The sequence below is a fragment of the Cataglyphis hispanica genome, chromosome 1 (assembly GCF_021464435.1).
Source record: "Cataglyphis hispanica isolate Lineage 1 chromosome 1, ULB_Chis1_1.0, whole genome shotgun sequence".
Taxonomy (NCBI): domain Eukaryota; kingdom Metazoa; phylum Arthropoda; class Insecta; order Hymenoptera; family Formicidae; genus Cataglyphis; species Cataglyphis hispanica.
In genome coordinates, this window is record NC_065954.1 from 10,413,154 (window position 1) to 10,427,889 (window position 14,736).

At 27.5% G+C, this 14,736-nt stretch overlaps 1 protein-coding gene across 4 annotated transcripts in view; it reads right to left on the reverse strand.

The window, feature by feature from the left end:
• LOC126850439 (connectin) overlaps positions 1–14,736 on the reverse strand; it is a 136,934-nt gene that overhangs the window by 70,587 nt on the left and 51,611 nt on the right. For 2 of the 4 annotated variants that reach the window (XM_050593446.1, XM_050593455.1), the window contains one exon: positions 1,019–1,103. The exons of the other annotated variants lie outside the window; for them this stretch is intronic. The gene's annotated coding sequence lies outside the window, so the exon portion shown is untranslated. The remainder of the gene's footprint in view (positions 1–1,018; positions 1,104–14,736) is intronic. 4 annotated transcript variants of the gene reach the window in all.

Sequence of the window (14,736 nt, forward strand, 5' to 3'; positions counted from 1 at the left end):
CAATGTGTATGTGCACAATAATGACACAATAATGCGTATAAACGTTTGTATTTTTAATTTTTATGTGTGTACAATAATGCTTGTAGGCAATCGCTCTGTAGGCAATCGGGAATGTTGGTAATTGAAGCTGTCGGCAAAACGTTGTAGGGAAACGAAGCTGGCAATTGGGAATGTAGACAAACGGGACTTCCCCGAATTATTTTACTTGGCAAGAGAAGGATTTATATGTTGCCGAGATATCATACGGGGTGGTGTAAGTTGAACAAACAACTCCTCTCAGTCTATCACCTTAAGTCGTCGCGTGTAAACATCTAACGTACAACATCCGCATACCGACACCTCGTTAAGTGCCGTAAAATATATATCGCGAGTTAACAATATGAGTGAATAAAATCACAGTAGATCCGATAATACTGTCAATGTTCCATTTTAAGATTAAAATTGTTGATTAATTATTTTATTTTAAAAATTACTTATTAGTATAAATTAGTATTTATTATATCATAATTATAGTTTAAAATAGACTAAAATCTATTGACTTTAATCATAAGTTTTTATGTCAAAATTCAATTAAAGTAGAAAAAAATTTGGTGTGAAAGCTTTAGCGCAGCAACCAAATTACGCGATAGGATACTAACTTATTTAATTCAATTTAATTCAACTCTAAAAGTTTATTACCTATCTACAGTATCAATTATCCGTTCATGTTTTACAAATATTTAAAAAGCCAAAATTCACAAAGATAAAATTCATCGCAAAATGCTTGCTTAGTGATTTATTTTAACATTTTGCAACTATATTCCGCACGACTCTAGTAATTTTCGCAACGAAGTAAAAGTAATTTTTTAACAAATTTTTAAAATTATAAAGAAATATTTAATCGTAAAAGCAAATTATTTAAACAATATTAAAGTTCTTCTCTGTCGTGCATAATAAAATAATATTTAACCCACTCTACGTACTTAGTATCTTTCCTTTCATTCGACTCTTGCTTCGAGACAAACGTTTCTGTACTCACCGTTAAGCTTTACTTTTCTGCGCGCAGTCCAATATCTCGGAAATTTCGTTCTCCTCGCCGTTCCGATCAGTTAACTGCATCCAATCTATACGGAAACAAAGAACAAAGGTAAAAAAAACCGCGCTCTGTCCTCTGTAATTCTGTTCGGCAATTAATTCGGCCATTAATCTACCGGTAAGTTAAGTAAGGGAGGTAAGTTAAACGGCACATGGGCAATGATTAATTGCGGCGGCGCGGATAAACATTTATTTTCTGAGATTTTCAATTTTACTGCCGCGCACTTTTGCGTGCGCGTATGTATTACGAATATATTATTTATTAAATAAATAACTATATATTTGAACAACAAGGAAAAATATGCGTTATGCATTACATATTCCGATTTTTCGAGAGGGCGTAGTCGCGTGTTTCATTTTCTTTTTTTTTTTTCTCAACGTCATGTATTTGCTGCCAAATATTCCGTGTCATCACCCTTCCAGAAAAATTCGCGTTCTGTATTTCGCACTGCTTAATCGTCACCTTCGGGAAATTACATCGAGTTTTTTAGGTACAGATCGGCTATAATTTGTGCGGGCGCAAGATATTCCGCACATCCTTCATAATCAAACAATTGAATATCAGATGAATGAGAAAGAGAAGGAAAAAGTATATTTCGCCGATTTATAAATACAACTCTACGATTTTATTATACTCTTTCTCTCTCTCTATCTCCATTTCTATCAGATTCTGTCTTTTTTTATACAAAATCTAGTCAACATTCAATGCTGTTTATTTCAAATAATCTAAATTATATTCTAAATTATATTCTAAATTATATTTTAAATTATATAGTTCTAATTATAAATTTCTTTCCCTTATAATATTTTTAAATCATAATGCATTTTTTCAAATTGTTTTACATTAAAAAAAAAAGAAGTCTTAAAAAAATGCTTCGCTTTAAATAAAGTGCACTAAAGATAGGAAAAAAAGTGAATTTCGGATTGAAGAAGCTTCCTGACATTTCAAGTGCTTGCATCTTGAAACCCCGAAAGCGAAGATAGCAGAAAAGTAAAGAAAAAAACAAAGATGAAGATCCGACGCGTTGATCAAAGGCATCAGAATATCATCGAAAGAATTGAGTGAGCGGAACCGTTTCTACAAAGTAGATCTAAGAGAGTCGAGCTACTTTTACAAACAGAAAAACACATGGCGATAATAAACTGATTTCTAACGTTGATTCACGCATCTAGAGATATATGAAACAAAAATACATGTACAATGTACACACACATATACGTAAATTTAGATACTTAAATATATACCGCAAAGCAATGATAAAAACTTGTAAGATGTCCTAAATATTTTTAAAGATATTCATATAATCACAGAAATATTCATATCTTCGAAATTATTGTTTGACTTTAATGAAAATAGAAAAAAAAAAACTTAAATTTTATTTCAATATCTAATGTGAATATCTTATTTGGAATAGACATATATTTCTGAAAAAAAATCAATCTTTTTTTAAATATTAATATTTAAAAAAAGATTGATTTTTAAATATTAATATTAATATTAATATTAATATTAATATTAATATTAATATTAATTTTAATATTAATTTTAATATTAATATTAATATTTAAAATAATCAATCATTTTTTCATATCAATTTTTTAAATATTAAATATAAATATTGTACCCTTTCATAATAGTTTTATTCATAACAGCTTCATTTTACATTTCAACAATTTCATTCTCGATTTTGATTCCAGTTGTTAAGTATATATCATCTCATTCAAAGTTCTTAATGTTCCGTCACTCAAAGGATTTGAGAAAGTTGATGCGACCCATCGTCATTTCACCATAGGCGACATACCTGATTAGCTTCAACTTTCTTTCGAACTTCCGCAGAAGAATCCATTGAACAATTACATTTGCGGAATCGAACGATGATATCGTTCGCGATTCTCATCCCGTTCGGAAATTCCTTCCGTCGCGGGCGCACGGCAAGAGGCGGGGGAAGGGGGCGGGAGGCGAGGGGGAGGGAGGAAGAATAATTCGTTTAAGTTTACCAGCAATAAAGGATGTGGGCAGGGAGGAGTGAAGAGAGAGGCAGCGTTTTTATTTTAGCAAAGGCAGATGCGACGGAGGCGCATCGAACTTCCGTTCGTCAGCCCTCGCGGATCCTGTTCAAACATTGCCGGCGTTCTGCAGGAGTTCGCCAGTTGGCAAAGTGGATGATTCAGCCCATCGAACCGCGAATCTCCTCCCTCCCCTCTTCCCCGCGGTGCGAATCTGCGAGAAAAAGGAGGCGAGACTCTTCTGCGGTTTTCTTTTTTATCCGCGTGAAAGGAAGCCGCGCTTTCGCGCGATTTATAAGAATATCCGCAACCGTGTTTGCGGCGAAGAAAGTTCGTCTATCCACCCTCATTCTTCTTCCCCACAATGTGCTTCTTATTTCTAAAGCCAACGAATTACGCTTTACACAAAATAGAAAAATAAAATGGTATATATCGGTAACTATTAGTTTCCGATAGAATTGGATGCTATTGATAAATCGTGCTTTAGCGGCGTTACGTTTTCTAGGGCAATATTTTAGAAAGGAGGACAAGAATCTAAATGGAATCAGCAACACGAGTCGGGACTAAATAGCGTGAATTAAACAAAAAAAAAAACTTCTTGCTATAACACGCGCCAGTCTTGTTTGCGTAATTAACGCGCCGCGTTAATAGGAGCTCGACAATTCCAACAGCTGCGCTAAAAACGCGGACACGCTCGTCGACGTCAATGCCACAAATCGTCGCCATCGTCATCCTCGACATTTTCTGTGTATTTCGATACAAGAATAAATTAATGGCATAAATAATTAATGCATAGCATAAAACTTATCTAATTCAAAACTTTACTAAACATACTTGTCTAACTCAAAACTACTAGTTTTATCAAACGCAACAATAAAACAATTAATTTTTGGAGGACAAAAACTTGTGCCAACAATCTAATAACTGTATGTAGTTATTATAAACTCAGTATATAGTATTAAGCGGACTATATATACGTATGTAGTAAAATAAGTTTATCCGTAATTACGTCAAAAAAATTTATAGAAATTTGTACAAATTTATATAAAGAGAATAACTGAAAATAAATTGTCAATAATAAAATTAACAATATTTACAATAATATTTAAATCAAAAGTATTTATTCCTCAATGGTTTAACGATTTTATATTAATTAAAACGCAAATTTCATTATTAAAACATATATATGGATCGTATATACATGGACACATGGTATATTGGATCATTACATCATCCAATCTTACTGAAAGTTATCACATTTCCTCAAGATAAATCATGTTAAATCAATTTAATAAGAGGAAAAACAAAAAATAAATTATTAATTAAATTTTTTTTCTATTTCTTCTTTCTTTACGTACGCTTTTTTTATCATGATTGAATTTTAACAAACTATTGTGGTAATATCTTATAAAGTAATTTATTGTTTCAAAAATAAATATATTATAAGAAATATGCCAAGTTTCCACAACAACTAATGCAAATATTTATATATTTTTTCGCTTTGTCCCCAGATATATATGAATAATTGTTATTTATTAATTAATTGTTATTTATTAATTAATTTTTAGATGACTAAATGAATCTCTGACAATAATTTCGATTTAGTTTATTTCATATAGAATACAATATTTCATATAGAATTCAATATAGAATACTCGAATTACGAAACATCATAATTAGCATCGTAATTACGTTAATTCACGATAATATAGCGTATAATAAGATTTGTTTTGTTTCCAGTTGCGATAATTTGCAATGTTTCAATTTGATCGATAAAAAACAAAATTGCGATGAGCGGTAATGAATAAAGTTCTGCAATTTTGTTCACTGAGAATTAAAACATAATATTATAATCAATGTTATGTGATCTAGATTTTATAGCTCACCAAACTCATAAAATAAATTAAAGAATAAGTACAAGTGTTCCGGTTACAATTTCGGTACTCATAATATGTGAATTTAAATATATAATTATTACGCACAATGATTTAAAAAGGAAATCGAGTTTAACGGAATATAATAAAAATAAAGTTATATTTTAGTAAAAAGAACATAAAGCAAATTGAAGACTCTGATATGTAAAATAAGAAATCGGGCTAATTGTGAGTGAAAAACAGACAGCGGTAAATAAAGTGTAACTTCTTTCTTCTTAATATGACTTAATTGACATTTAGTTTCGTATTTTGTCTCCGATTTAAATTATTATCAGCAAGTAAATTAATATAAATAAATCAAAGACTGAAACGTACAAAATTAAACTATCAATAAAATGACACTAAAAAAAAATGTTGCTCTTTATTTATCACGTCTGGCTCTCACTTAAAAAGAATCTAATAATAAAATATCATAAGAACAAAAAATGCAAAGATAAAAATAGAAATATATGTTTAAACCAAATTTTGTATTTCAATTTTCTACAAAAAAAAAAGATATTATTTATTTTCAATAAAATAAAAAAGAAACATATAATATACGCAGAAAAGATTAGGAAATGTTCATTAGAAAAAAAATTAGAAGCTTTAAAAATATTCATTGATAACATATTTTATTAAATTTTATTAAAATATTCATCGTGCGGAGACACGGAAAATGTCTGCGCTTTCCGCCATTCACCTCGAAAGAGCTTTTTCCGCTCATAACCATGGAAAGCAATAGAAAAAGTGAGTTATGGACACAACGTTAAAACTTTTCGCGTTTTATTCTGCAAGATCTGCTGATAAACCATCAACATAAAATAATTAGACTTCTGGCAATTATCTGCTTGCGTAATTAGCAGCAACGCTAATTGTTGCACAGAGATCTATCACCCACTAGTCAAGGAGATGCTTTATTGTAGAAAAAAATTCGTATATTCTTTTAAAAAGAAGCAATAATTATTAGTTTTTCTTACACTTCGACCATTTCTTTTAATAAAAAATTAAAAAATAAGAATAATTATTTAAAGTTTTTTCTTATTATAAAAAATTGGTTGCTAATTAAATTACTATTTATTAACAAGAATAAAATTTATTTCATTAATATTAAAAAACTTGCTGCCTTAATATTAAAAAAATCGCGTGACCGCGATTATTTCTCATCTTGACTTATACCAGATTTGATTCGATATTTTAGTCGAAATTTCTCGATATGTATGCATAAAAATGATATGCATACGATGCACTCCATATAACGGACATATACACGCACACACACATACAATGTAATCAAAAAATGCGCAAGCTGCTTTGACATCATAGCGCGGTGTGGAATATTTTTCAAAAATTCGGAAAACCGAGGAAACTGATGCGCGATGGTCCGTTCTATAAATTTTAATAATCATAATTCCCTAGGCAAAAAACGCCCATTTATGAACATCTACCAACACAGATGATTCATCACGTTGTTAAATATTCATTAAATAACTTGTCAGTGATAATTCTTTATGTTTTTCGTCAATATTATGAACAAGAATTTTAATAAAAATAATCATATATAATATATACGCAATGAAATACGCGCGCCTATTGTACAACAAAGCATTATTTTCTTGCTTAAACCTGTCTTTTTTATAAAAGTTATGTTAAAAAATTGCATCAAGTAAGAATAAAAAAAATTATGCATAATACATATATATTTTAGAATTTATGAAAAATTTTACATTGCTTTTATCATTATATTTATACGTAATCTTACCCTACTTTTAAAAATGTTTGTCCAAAAAAAAAGTCAGTGATGAAAACTTTAGTTGTAAAAGAAAATAATGACGAGAAAATAATAAAAAATATATTCTGTAAATTTAACAATAAATATATAATTATTCTCGACTAGCATTAGATAATTTTTTTTACGTAACTTTTGAAGAAAAACAGGTTTAAATATTAAACAATAAAATATAACGCTTTTATGTATAATATGTTATTTGATGAGTGATTTTTATTATTTTTTATTAAGAAAATAATTTTAACATATCACATTTTTTTAGCATACATTAAATATATTTTTCATTATAGTAAATTGTTATAAAATTATATTTTCTTTCAAAGTTTAATAAATAATTATATAAAGTCACTTTATAAAACTGCTTAATTATAATATAAATTATTTATTATTATTTACACAGTTATTATATCTTTTAAACAAAATTAGTGTAAAGAACATCATTAAAAAATTAATTTATCTCAGAAATTTAACACTCTTTGAATAATTATGTAGTATACAATAAAACAATATCTAAAGAACATCATTATTTATTAAAATATTTTAATATTAATTAAAGTTACAATAATTTTCACATAATGTTTCTCAAATATTGACACTCATGTTGCTTTCTTTAATTTTTCTCATAAAAAAATTGGATAATTAATTAATTATTAATGTAAATATTTTACATTTTAAATTCTCGTATATCCTTGTCTGTATGTTACAAGAGAATTAACATTAAAGATTTAAATTTTTGAAATTTTTATTTATTTAAACTTGTCTTTATAACATATTTATTTATAAAATTACTTTATCTATAATTTTAAATATGTATCATAAATTGAAAATGTAAAATAAAATCTTATTGTCAAAAATTCGATTTTTGAAAAAAGTGATTTTAAAAATAAAAAAATTGATAACGTATTCATATATTTTTTTAATCTTTACCCCGACATGATTTGATATTATTCAACTTCTATTAAAAAAGTAAAAAAGAAAATTAAAAGAAAAAGAAAAAATAAGATGGCAATAAAAGGCAGAAAGAGACGAGAGGAAGAAAAGCGAGAAAAAGGAAAAGAGAGAAAAAAAAATGAAGTGATCAAAGTTTTTTATCGAAATTTATTATAGAAGTTATATTAAATTTATATAAATCTAATTTTGTTTTCATTTCTTCTTAAATAAAAACTAACAAGAAGCAAAAAATAAAAAGATAAGATATATTATTAAAGTTAATAATCTCAATATTGCTTAAACAAGCTTCTAATGATATTAGAGGTCTATCGTACGCGGATTATTCTGCAACGTAAGGCTCTTCATATATCGATGTATTTTTATGGAGGAAATGGTGCAGCAAAATGAAGCGAGAAACGAGTATGTACTAGCCGCATTATCCATTAATTACATTTTTCCAGCGTTACTTAAGCACGACCTACATACACGCAAAAACTAATTACAGGCTTGTCTAATTTTTTATTTCGTTCCAACAAAGATTTTAATTTTCCTATTACTATGGAAAATGTCTCGATAATTTCTTCAAAAAAGTCGTATCTCACAGTTTGATTTTCTCTCAGGGACATTAAAAAATTATTTTTTCTTTTTATTAAGATTTCTCTCGCACTCTCATACGTTGAAAACAAATAAGTCAATAATGTAAATATTTGGCAGTCACTTTTTATTCTACAGAAATTCCTTTTGTTCTATTAAAATATTAATTTATCTTATAATTTTTAGCACTTGCTTTTATTTGATCTTATTGTTAATAAATAAACTTTTCAAATTAACTATAATCAAGGAATTTTTATATCAGCTTTTACTGCTAATAATAAAATATATGTTATAAGAAAAATAAAAAAGAAATTTAATTTTACTAATACTTTATTACGAAATATTACTATTAATATAATTTAATGTTAAATATTAATATAATTAATATATTAATAATACTCAATAATAATTAATAAAATATATGTCATAGTATATAAAATATATGCTATCATTATATAATAATTATAGCATATGTACAAAAGCATGCTATTAATGGACATACTAAGTAATATAACTCTCTTTTTTCTAAATCAATTTCTTTCCTCTTTATTCTCTTTATCAATATTTTTATTTTAATATCTCAAACATATTTTTTGATTTATGCAAAATCGGCCATTTTCACGAAATATTTCCGCATCGTGTAATATTAGCTTCATATCAGCATTATTCGCTTAGGACGAGAAGAGGTCAGCAGGATTTTAAAGAAATAGGATAAGAAGAGAAGCCAGAGAATAAATACTTGACTCAAAGCTTATAATTCTGTCAAACGGAGAAGAGATGATCTTCTTAAGATCCTTCCACAAAATTTTGGTCGCAAAGGCGAGCAAAGGCTGAAAAGAATCTTTGACCTCGAGTGGCTAACAAATCGCCTTGATCAAACGTAAACGTACAGAGATTTATCGTTTAATTGCGGCTTAATACGGATAAACGGCTGTATGTAGAATCAAAACGATCATCGATATCATATTCAAATTTGTTTGAAAGCGCTTGAATAATAGATTAAAGTTGAAGAAGAAAATTTAAAATAAAAAAGATGACAAAATTACATACAATGTCAATGCTAATCACATATTAATAATTACAGAACATATGAATATAATTCATAAAGTAAGCAGATCTAATAATGCAAATGAGAACACATTAAAAATTAATATTAATATTATATTAAAACATGAAGATTTTTAATGCGAGAACATCAATTTCTCTCTAAGGAAAGATAAAGATTGACGAGTAAGTCTGATAATTAGATCGAAAATGATTCTTAAATATTCAAAATAATGCAAGAAGAATGAAATTTGAATTAATAATCTTTCTAAAACTATTTTTAACCAAATGATATAAACTCTGTTAATCAGAAATAATTTATTAACATTATTTAACATTTTATATATATATATATATATATATATATATATATATATACATTTTTTGTTTATTCTGTTTTAAAAAAAAATTGTTAAAATTAAAAGAGATACATATAATTTAAAAAAATATAAACTTAGGTAATATACTCAAATCAAATAAATAATCTTAAAAAATAGCGACAGAATGCAGAAATATTTCTGCTCAAGCAGGTAGAACATTTTTTGTTCAATCAAAAATTCACAGACAGATTTTATAATTTGCAGCTCACCAAAAGTAAAAAAAAGGGAGAGATATGAATTAATATTTAATAAAGGCAAAACAATATATCGGTCGTAGTACCAATCGCTGATACAAAATGTGTAAATCCGTATGTCTTCCCATAAAACGCCGTATATATATCCGCGACATATTCGAGTCTGAACGCAAATGTAATTCGCCTTACGATTTTCCAATTTTTTACGTCTGAATTACCATAACTAGATAGCAAGGATGTACGAATATCGAAAACGAAGAAAAAAAGACAGGAGAAGATGCTAATATTAGTCTACCACCTATTTCCTTTTGCTTCCTTCAGATCGGGGAGAAACGTAAAAGATCTCAAATATCCATGCGCATCCTTTATTTCCGCCGTCTTTATTTCTATTTCCGATTGGATCACGGAGAATTGGAAGCGGAAATGGTCGATTGAGATGATACGAGAAGCAATAGTGATGTTACGACGTGACGTGGTAAAAAAGTACGCTTGCTGAGGAATTATTTATTCTACAAATTTGAATGTCTTCTATTTCACTTTTATTCCCCGTTTTTTTTTTTTCTCATCGTTAACTCATTCATGTATTAACAAAATTAATTTTGTTAATAAAGATAAAAGGCTAAAAGCTAAAAAAAAAAAAATTCGTCTACGATAAGCTTTACTAACAAAATTAATTTTGTTAATAAAGCTTATCGTAGACGAATCTTTTTTTCTTTTTTTCGATTGTTTACGGCTCGGCAAATTGCTCGATTTTAAATATACATGTCGGGTACAGAGTATATATCACCTAATTACCAGCATCGTCTCTCAGCTTTGCGAAACTTCGTCAGGAGATCAACAGTTATCCGAGGAATCTTACCTGGCTGCGAGTTAATAGCTCGGCAATCCAATTAGTGATGTGGCGCGATCACGGCGAAAATCCTAATGCGTATGAACGCGGCAATTATGTATCGCATCGCGCTGAATATATTCTTACATTGTCGCATTATTGCTTCAAGTTTGCAAAAAAATGAAAAGAGAAAAATAAATCTTAAAAGAAAATTACAAAAATTATTATAAGTAAAATATATGTTTGCGTGATTTAAATACAAAAAATAATTATATAATTATATATAATAGCCCTGTAAGAGAGTTAACATAACATAAGGACGTGTTTTTTTTTTTAATTGTATGTATGTATTTTTATATATGTAAATTTTTAATTTTATATAAGCCACGTATTATTGTTTCATGTATTTTTTGACAGCTGCAAATAATGGTCTAAGAAAAGATCAAAATGTACGAAAATAAACAATTAATAATCACGTTTGAAGGATGAAGAAATTGTGCTCCGATTTCCTCCAAGAATTGTGCCACCGCGTCTGATTCTTAATTAAGTTCCTCTATTCGTGGATATTAATCTTATCAATTTTGACTTTAATCATGTAACATTTATAGATTATAAGAAATGACAATAGGAAGCTGTTGAAATTGTTCCTATTTGGTTGTTACTTGGAAACATAAATGGATAGAATTGAAAAAATCAAATTGTTCGTAATACAAGAAAGCTTTAATTAATTTTAAAATATATTAACATATGTTAGCACAAAAATTATATAAAGAATTATATAAAAAAATTTGATTACTCACACAAATTGCTTTAGATTTTTGTACTATATGTTAATAAATTTAACAGGTTTCTTATAGTGAAAACAATATAATTTTTTTTCTATTCTACCTATTTTTTTGTACTTAAAACAATATGATTCTTTTTTATTCTTACCCATTTTTTCCAAATAACAACCAAATAGTTTTAGCAACTTTCTAATTGCTACTCTCTATGTTTGCGTGTATGTGTGGGATATATGTGCATGTATATATGTGTGAGATATATATGACGTTACGTAAAAGAATAGCGTTATTTCGACAAAAAAAATCATTAATTTAAAAAAAAAAAAATTTACTGCTATTATTTTATTTGATTTTTACGAGCTTTTTGATAGTGTTATTCAAAACAAAAACAATTTTTTTTATTAAAAAATGATAAATTTATTACTTGTAAAAATAAATACATTTAAAAAATATAGACTCTTGGAAAAATTGTCAAAAAATAATTTTAGATTTCCAGATGAGTGTATACTTTTTGCAACCATTAAATTATGAAAAAAACAGTTGCTGTGCATCTCATTTCAGTTAAGAAATATTATCTAGTACGTGACCTCACACCTTGTATATTATATATGCGTATGCACCTTGGAAATAAATAATAATGAACGACGTGCGAGCTTTCCTCTTTGGAAAAAAAAAATTTTTGAACGACTGAAAAGATTAATGCTTCGCGACGACGGTAACTTCAACATTCAGTGAAGTCGCGAAAACTCGCTGTTAATTAAGTCCGTCGCTTTCATTTGCAAGTAAATGCGCCCGCCCTCGCTGTCGCTCTCGTCGTGTCGTTTCTAACAAATTTTCGACTACCTAGCGCGTTATCAACGAGCGACACGATTGCCTCTGAAAAAAGAGGCCCGCCACCGCACGTTCCACCCAATTGTGTCCACCGTATACGCATATACGAACGATCCGTTTAATTAGAGCAACTACGTTGTCGACATGGCACGCTCAGTATGTCAACGAATTCGATTTTCGAACGGCTCACCCGGTAGAGATGCGCAATTTCGCGCAATTCCGTCCGGCAATTCATCAGGATTAATCTGCCGCTGTGATGCCTCGGCGTCAGCATCGGCATCGCAACGGGCGCCGTGCGCGTTATTACGTGCCGTGTCGAGAACGACAACGACGACGAGAACGACGACAACGACGACACCGCGCATCGTCTACGTGACTGCTATGGGAGTCACGGCCAGTAAGGCCCATTCCACGGCCGAGATATGCCTCTTATAGCGCTTCATAATTAATCATTTGCGCAGGAATAATTAGGAAACTTTGGAGAATCATGGAATAGTTGTGATAAAACGCTATATAATCTTTAATACGTAATCTGGGCTATTCAATATTTACATTTTAATCCTTTAGCCGCAGCGTTCTTCAATTACGAACCGCTGTATGTTAAGCAGTTTTTAAGAACATATATGTATATGTTTAAAAACATAAGACTTTTTTTAAGACACACAACTTAAACAATTTAATTTTGCAGAAAAGCAACAAAACAAAAAAAAATTATTAATCCTAACTAAATGTAGAGATTATGAATTGAGAAATAATTTGAAATGTAAAATTGTTGTATATATATTATACGCAACGTTGTTATATATTTTATTGTATTCTATTTATAATTTTATATAATATGTTATCATAAATATATTATACAAAATTGGATACATATAACAGTTAAATAAATATATATATGAATATTATATTATATAGTTCTTACATATATTTAATCTTATTCTATATTTTACGTATTTTATTCTATTGAATAAATATATTACATTTTCTTAATTAATCATAAAATAAAAAAGATTTGTCTTCTATCTCTCCCTCACTTTCTCTGCTTATATAATTCGTTATGAAGCTGTAAATTATAGAAAATCTCTAAGAATATAATCAAAAAAGTTTTTATGAAGAAATATGTATATATAAAAATCCATCTAAAGTAAAATAAATAAAATAAATAAAAATAAAAATTTTTATATAAAATTTTGTTTTTCAAAAATAATAAGAATTTTTTTAAGAATTGAGAAATTAATATAATATATGTTTATAAACTCTTTCAGTTTGAATAATTAAATATATAATTAATATTTCTTTTGTACCTACATATAATAATCTCTCTCTTTTCTAGTATGTGTGTTATCAATCTTGTTTTGACAGCAGCTATCAAAATATTGGAAAAAAATATAACGGTTTATTCGCAAAATAATTGATAAATTAGTATTTTGATAATTTGTTTCAATATGTAACGTATTTTTTTAAATTATTTTTGATTGCTTTATTAAATAAAATGTATTGTACTTTTTATATATTAATTATTTATATATTAATAACGGTTGTTGTCAAGATAGTATATGACACTTATGTTACTAAAGCAAAGTTTAAGCTTAAAAAAATTAATTATTAACTTTTTAATTTTCAATATTATTTTTCTCGAAAATAAAGACTCGTATAAAAAAAAACATTATATCGCAAAGGTAAGGTAAATTGAACAAAAAAATATGTTTCTTTATGATAAAAAATATTGATAATCAAAATATCGTTTGAATAGAATACTATTTGCAACAATTTTTTAAATTAAAATGTTTTGTATATAGATATTTTATAACTTTATTAATTGTGTATACATTTAAATTTAATTTTAATTTTTCTTTCGCTTTAATTTTAATTTTTACTTTTTTAAAATTCTGGTTCTTATTTTAAATTGGATATTTTCTCCGTTTCTTAATATTTAAATTAGATTTAAATTAGATTTAAATTAGATATTCTCCAAATCTTATAAATCTTTTTAAAAAATAAAATGTACTTAAGAAAAAAATAAACTTAAAATAAAAAAAAAAGGAATACAAAATACTTGTATACAATAAATAGTGTATTATATATGTATTATTATTAATTAGAGTAGAATTAATTGTTATTTAAATATATACATAATTGTTATTTAAATATATATATAATTTATATTATAATTTTTTATCTTGTTCTTTTTCTTTTCTTTAAATTAAAACTAAAAAATATTTCTATTATACGAGAAGTGGTGATCATGCGTCTATATAAAAACTAAAATTTTCATAATTTTGCAACTAAACAATTATGAAAATCCAAAACTGGAACTGAGCGAAGCTAGAACATGTAGACCGTTCCTGTAAAGTCATATCTTAAATCGA